This window comes from Numida meleagris, chromosome 2 (genome assembly GCF_002078875.1).
Source record: "Numida meleagris isolate 19003 breed g44 Domestic line chromosome 2, NumMel1.0, whole genome shotgun sequence".
Classification (NCBI taxonomy): domain Eukaryota; kingdom Metazoa; phylum Chordata; class Aves; order Galliformes; family Numididae; genus Numida; species Numida meleagris.
The window spans coordinates 133,397,214-133,404,570 of record NC_034410.1 but is presented as its reverse complement, the minus strand read 5'-3'; positions in this window follow the sequence as shown (position 1 = coordinate 133,404,570).

Genomic DNA, 7,357 nt, shown 5'->3' with positions numbered 1-7,357 from the left:
CCTCTTCTCTTCCTCTTCTCTTCCTCTTCTCTTCCTCTTCTCTTTTTTTTGTAAAACCCTAAAATATTTCCAAGAGGGGAATATGATACCCAGAGATCCCAAGGTGGAGCTGCTTGAGTTTCTGTGTGGGAAACTGTCTTCTACAAGGCGAGTTTGTCATAAGCATAGGATAACAAATGCATAGCTTCTGACTGTATTCTCCTGAAAAACAGTTGCACGTGGGAGCTGGTTTCTATTAATGCTTCCAAATGTGTTATACTACATTTTTTGGTATCTACTTTTTAAAATATTCATCTGATTTTAGAAAAGTGGTGCGTTCTAATCATTAATCATTTTTTACTGCATATACATCTTGCATAAATTATTAAGTAGCTTCCTATTGTTTTTGAGCTGGTAAAATTGAAACAATAGCAACACACCTTTTTGAAGAAAACAGGTATCTGTGGGGCTTTCTGTTGTTTTTTTTTTACAGGAATAAGTATATTTCTATGAAAAAAATTACATTTTTCCAATAGTAATCCACTTGGGATGTCAGATACTGTCTCTGGTTCTGTTTCTTCCACTAACAGTTATTTTCAGAAATTGTGTCCTACAAAGATATTAACATTTTTTCTTGCTCTGAAATTTAAAACCTTTTTTCCTCCTAAAGTTAAGCAACAGGTATGGTACTGCGCTCCTGATGCAATCCTTAACCAAGACAAAGGGTCACATTCATAAAACAGCTTTCTGTAGTCAGGGCACATTAATGCTTTCCTTTTAAAGATGAAAATAAGGACACAGATTATTTTATTGGAGATACAAAAAAGTCATAATTACGTAGTCACAGAGATTAGTGTGTTATTAAGGTAACCTTTAAGCAAGGATGGATTTTTCCACAGAGTTCAAACACGGGGACTGGGAAGAACCCTCTGCCTGTGCACGTGGGCACTGCTACAAAGTCAGCGTCTCAATTTAAACTGAGCGTTGTTTCAGACGCCATTTACACCTATCATTTTTGGCACTCTGTCCAGAAAGACAAAACAGCCCAGAAAATATCATAATTCTCTACTATGCAAATGTAATGTCCTCTCTGCCAGCAGACATCTTTCATCAGATCAGACTGGCCTGTTTCACACAGAGGAGCCTATTTCAAATTTCTTATGTGGGCATAGCAATTACAAGGAGAGTCTCCCGCTTAAAAAAATAACTACCACTGGATTTATTAATATTGAATTTTCAAATTTGCTTTTGAAACGGAAGTGCAGACTACATTAAGTGTAGTTCAGGTTATATGTACATCTCCTCACTGCACAGAGATGGGTTTGTGTACACAAGTAGCTATAATTTCATAGTGTCAGCAGAGATAAAGTTTTGTTTTCATACTGCGTGTCCCTTTCAGTTAGATCAGCAGTGCCATCACAGGAAGAATAAAATGGGAAAAAAACACAGAATTTGAGAGTTTGTTTGCCCTGGGTGTTCATCGCTTTCTTTTGAGCTACCTGGCTGCCCAGTGTATCACCTTAGGGAGGGAACAGACAGCTCAGAGGAGCCAGAAAGATGCTGCCTGGCTGCACAGCAGCCTTTCTGTGTGCACCATTCCCAAAAGAAAATGTCAGTAGGATTGCTTTAATTTGGGACATACTTCTTGTTTCTGACATAACGTGTTCTTTTTGCATAGCTCTACCTGCCATCATCATCAGTGACAGTGGCTTGCTACTCAGCAAGTATTAAATGCACCACCTAGTCAACTTTTCTCAGTAAAAGGGCTCAGGAAGAGTTGCCACAGGAGATTGAAAGGAATTTATTGTTTTACTGATTTGGAAACAGTGTGTATGTGAGCTGTGGAGGTAATGTACTGCTGAGACAAGAGTGTGTTCCAGCTGGCGCGGAGGCTAGACATGCCTCCAAACTTTTATGTTCCTTAACACTCAGATGTGCCAAGAGAAGCTCCTGGGCATCTTCAGGAGCAGGCCCAGTCCTCTGCCTGCCGACAGCATGTCTAAACCTGAACCCAGATCTCTGCAGAGCAGACTGGGAGCTCAGGAGCGCACCTTGAGCCTTAGCTTTTAAATCAAGCATTCCATGGGCTGTCAGCGGCAGAGCTGGGGATGATAAGTTTACTGGCAAGGTTTGGGCTTCTGTGCTGAACTCGAAGCTTCAGGGCAGTGAGGCAGCATGGCTTCCTGGTCCTTTCATCCCAGCTCTTAATGGATCTTCAGGCACCTTGTGCAAGATGTGCCATTACAGATCCACGAAGGGTCATTAAAGATACCGGTTGTGTTACCTGGTGGATCTATGCATTTTTTCTGTGATACAATACGAGCCCCATGTCTTCACAGCAAATATTTAATTCCTGTTTGCTTCACTTACTTTTGCCTTTTATTCTTTTTGCAGACCATGCCTGAAAACAGGCAGTTGCTTTCTGATACAGATGTTTACCACTCAAAACCCTGAATAGCTGCTTCACTTGTATACACACCAGAAGTACTTTTATAAGAAGCACTAAGTTACTGGAACTATTTTCACTGGAAATACTCAGTAATCAAATTATCATAGCACTTAAAATCAGTCTTGTGGGGTAAATACAATCACGATGGCAAAGTTTTGCTTTCTGCAAATCCTCTGCAGCAATGGCTTGAAATGTGCTATTTGATGAATGTACCACTACAGACTCATTCCCTAGAATGTTTAATGTACATACTGAGCAACAAACAGTGCTTCAAACTGTGCTGGGAAGGTTCTTCTCCAAAAGAGTGGTGAGATATTGGAACGGGCTGCCCTGGATGGTGGTGGAGTCACTGCCCCTGGAGGCCTTCAAGAAACATGAGGATGTGGCACTGAGGGACACGACTTACTTAGTGAGCATGGTGGGGATGGGTTGGCGGTTGGACTAGATGATCTTAGTGGTCTTTTTCAACTATGATTCTATGATCTATGATTCATGAATTACAAAAACATCTCTTGTCTCTCCAGAACGTGGACACAGCAAAACTCAGATTTGGGAAAAACAAGAAACACAGAGTTAAATTGCATGGCTCTGTAACCTAACTGTGTCCTCTGGAACTTGTATATAGCTGATGGGGAGCCCTTGGAGGCTCTTCTGCTGAAGGCAGTGTGTGAGTAGAGGAGGAAGGATGGTATGGAGCATATGACATGATTGTGGCTGCAGTGAGAGATGAGAGAGCAACTGTGTCTCTCTGGGTATGTATGTGAATACCCATGACTGACTCCTGTTTTCACAACTGAAGAAAAAGAAGGTACTGATGTACCTAGAGAGAGCCATTATACCTCATTTCTGCACTGTCATGTGTGTAGTAAGTTCATCAGCAGCTAGGTGGGAGATGTGTGTGGCCTGTGGGTTTACAGACTAGTCAGTGAAAGAAAAGTGTTAGACTGAGTCATCTGCAGAAGAGCAAAGTCACTGTAGATAACAATTTAAAAAAACAAATCATAGATGTGATGCTCTTTTCGTGGAGCAGAGTAAGTGCTGGAGTGTAAGACAGACAGGGGCAAATTCTATCTACCTAAATTGATAGGTGAATTACACAGACAGCCCTGAAGTACTATCGTGAACTCCCCAGATTTCAGAAATGTAAACCAAGCATGCATTTCCTGTTTTTCAGAAACTTAGAGTTTGTTACACCTGCCCTGAAAGGGCAGAAAATACCTCTACACAAACCTAAACCTGCTTTAACAAAGATTTTTTTCTTTTGCTTTGTTGTTGATCTTTTTTTGTTTTGGTTTGGGTTGAGTTTTTTTTTGTTTGGTTTGGTTTAGGAGGTTTTTGTTTTGGTTTGGTTTGGTTTCATTTCTTTTCTCACTGAATCTATTTGAGATGAGTTGCTTTTTCTTGTTTTTTAAAGAAAGAGAAATCTTTCCCTTAGGAACATGTGATAATTTTGTGCATTTTTTTCTGTTGTAACATGGAGGAAATGTTGGTCACATGAGTAACTCACTGTATTCATCTGTTCCACTGGACACCTTTTTCTACCCCACTAAGATGTAACCTTATCTCCCTTCACCATTTTACTTTCCCTTTTAGCCATGTTCCTTTTCCTCTCAGTAGAGCAATAGCACCTAAAAAAAGGTGTTTCTAAATGTCTATCATGCTCTGTTGCAGGCACACAGCTTTAAGAACTTCCCACACATAGACACATACACATGATGCCTTCCACCCCTCTGGGATTTTGATTTCAGCTCATCTAGTAGGAAAATCCATGATAGTAGCTCTCCCACCTGGTTAACTCTCTGTGCCAAATCCTGCTTTCCTACCTCTAAGCAATCATCTCACAGAATACAAGGTAGTTTAATTTCCATCGAAATTGGCTGAAGGAAGGAGGAATTGTTGGCTGATTCATGAATCCCCACCTGTAAGGAAGTTGCTCATATCTGTACAAGACAGTCCTTCCCAAATAAACATCCTGTTTCACTGAAAACTCAGGTCTACTGAAAATGGCATTCAGCTTTCCTTGAACAAAAATGGGGAACCATATACTGATTGCGATAAGTAACGAGTGACTAAGGTCACTTAGGGCATAATTGCAGATACAGCTATACACATCTACACACACCAGAACAACAAAACACAACAAACAAATGAAAAAACCTGAGTGTTTCTTTCTTTCTTCTTCTTCACTCTTCTTTAATGAATGAAAAACACTTTTTTTTCCCTGAGGCCAAAGACATCAAGAGATTTAGAAATTCTGATAAGTGATGCTATACTTCAAGCACTTAACCATATCCAATAGTCCAATTACATTTTTCCAGGTTTCAATCTGACTGGACCATGAACATAAGATTTAAAAGCACATAGGTGAGTTTAAGAAAAGGGTATTTAGAGACCTAGCTCTAAAAGAACTGCCATGCTTCTATTAAAAGAGCTATAGGAGCAAAGAAACAAAACAAACAAAAAAACCCTATAACCAAAGCTATTGCACTTCTAATTTGTAATACATCATGTCATAATCATGTTGGATGCTCAGCAGAACAAATAAAGACAGACTACCTGGCCAGAATAGCTTATGAAGTCCTGATATTTGAAACACTTTTGTAGGGTGTGGTGTTTACACTACGAAGAGCACCTTTAACTGCACTGCAACTACTCCTGGAAGAAAGCAGTGTCATTGACTTCAATGAGACTACTCATCGTAATAAGCACTGTGCCCTGTGGTAAGTGTCTGCAGACTATTATTAATAGTAGTTACACGGTCGTCGCGTTGCAGTAGCCTCTAGAAGCCAACTGATGGTTTTGGGCTCTGCTGGATTAATCAGCACGGGGCCTGAAGTTAGGAGTGAGAGCAGCATGGACAGAGAAAAGGCTGGAATTAGGATGAAAGTAAGAAGAATAGGAAACAAGTGACATGGCATTGTTACTTGGCAAGTTGCTATGTATATTTCAGACTTACAGTTTTTAAAAAGCTAATAATAATGTCTTTGTTTAATCAGAGCCACATTCAGCACAAAAGTTATTTACATCTTTTAACAGAGTCTGAAGGGCTCCTCCTATCCTGGTTCACTTAACCCTTTTCCTGCCCCTCCTCACCACTGTGGCTTTGTGAGAAGGATTCACAACAATCCATGCTTTCTGTGGGAATTAAAGTTAAAAGATGTACATTTTGTTGTTGTGGTGGTGAAAAACTGTATTCAGGCTTTTTTCTTTGGCTCCATTGTTTGAAGCTTTGCTAGTTCCTTTTTTTCTCACTTCCTCTTACATGTATTTGTAGTGTCTGAGAAAGGTTAAATGGTTTCTGCGTTTGATCAGTCACAGACTGCAAGAGTACCCTGGAAATCAATGTTTTCTACACGTTGAGTTTTGTGACTTTGTGCTTATGACTGTGTGGATAAGTGCATATGAGTAAGTGCTGAGAACATACAAGTGTGATATGGTAATTTCTTTTTCTTCATTCGCAGCTTGTTGAAAAGAGAAACCATTACATCAATCTAGAGAAAAGCATACGGTGAAAATATTCTTAAACTGCAATTTCAGTACAGACCAGAATATTGTGGGGGGTGGGGGTTAACAGAGCTGCAGCAGTTACAAAATTGCAAAAAAGCATAATTCTTTACAAATACATGCAGTGTGGGAGGAAGGAAGGACTTGTGGTTTTGGCACTTGACTGGCGCTCACAAGAGCTAGGTTCTGTTTCCAGCTCTGCCACAGACTCTGCTCATAGATGCTATCACAGTGCAAATAATAAATAATAATAGTTATGAGCACTTCTGCAAGTTATTATCATCTGCTTTCTTGCTTGCAAAAAGGGAATAGGAAGAGCTCATTTCTCCTAGTGCATGCTTTTTACTTACTGGTGTTGTGAGAAGACTAAAGATGCATGCAGCAGTGTGGTGCAGTGATCATCGAGGGAGCTTGGGGACCTGAAGCAGTGCATGGCATGTGAGCCCTGTTTTGCCCTGGCAGCTATCTCTGAGGGATGTTTCCCTCAGCTGTAGCTGTGAGCCACGGCCTTATGGCAGGTCAGTGTCGGTCAAGTGATTAAACAGTAGGTAACACAATGGAAATTATGTTATAAGATGGTTTAAATAATAATAATGTCTTTTTCTGAAGTTTCAAAGGATTGTGATAAAAGTTACAGGAGGTGTCAAAACACATTTTAAAGTGCTCACTTCAGTGCTTTTAGTTTAAATTATTTTACTAAAATAAATTAGTAAATTGTTACTAAATGAAGGAAGCATTTGATATCCTGTGCAACTTTTGATTATCTGGCTAGGATTCTTTATGTTGTGTCACTGTGATCATATGAATAAAGAAGGAAGAAAAATCAAGAAGAGTAACAATTTATAACAATTATCACAAAGAAAAGCTTTGGGAATGACGATAGATGTCCATTACTGCACCATTAAACTTGAGAAGTTTTCTAGTAGTTGACACCAGAGGTTCAATTACCATAAGCACTTCTCCTTGGCCTAGCTTTACTTCCATTAAAGAGTATTATTTCAAAAAAGCACTCATATTTTCCACTGTTTTCATAAAGAACAACATTAGGCCAACAATGACTGCCTTTGAAACTTCTGCCCAAAAGCTCCCCATCTAGATCTCCAAGGACTGCTAGTTTCTACATTATCTGAAATAGTTTGTTCTGAAACTTTCCTTGCCTTCATCTCATAGATCATCTTCATCAAGTAAATATCATTTTATAAATGGCAGTAATGAAAAAAAAAGCCAAATGGATGTTCTAGTGAATTACAATCTCTGAATAAAAACTAAAATGCAATAAAAAGGAATCCATTCTACTGCCCTTATATTGCAGTTGATTTTTCTTTTCTCTGCGCACAAATGCTTCCTTAGCATTTGGAAACTGGAATTCCTGTGCATTCATCAGTTTTGCTTGATTTATTTTCTCTTTTCTTTTCTTTTCTTTTC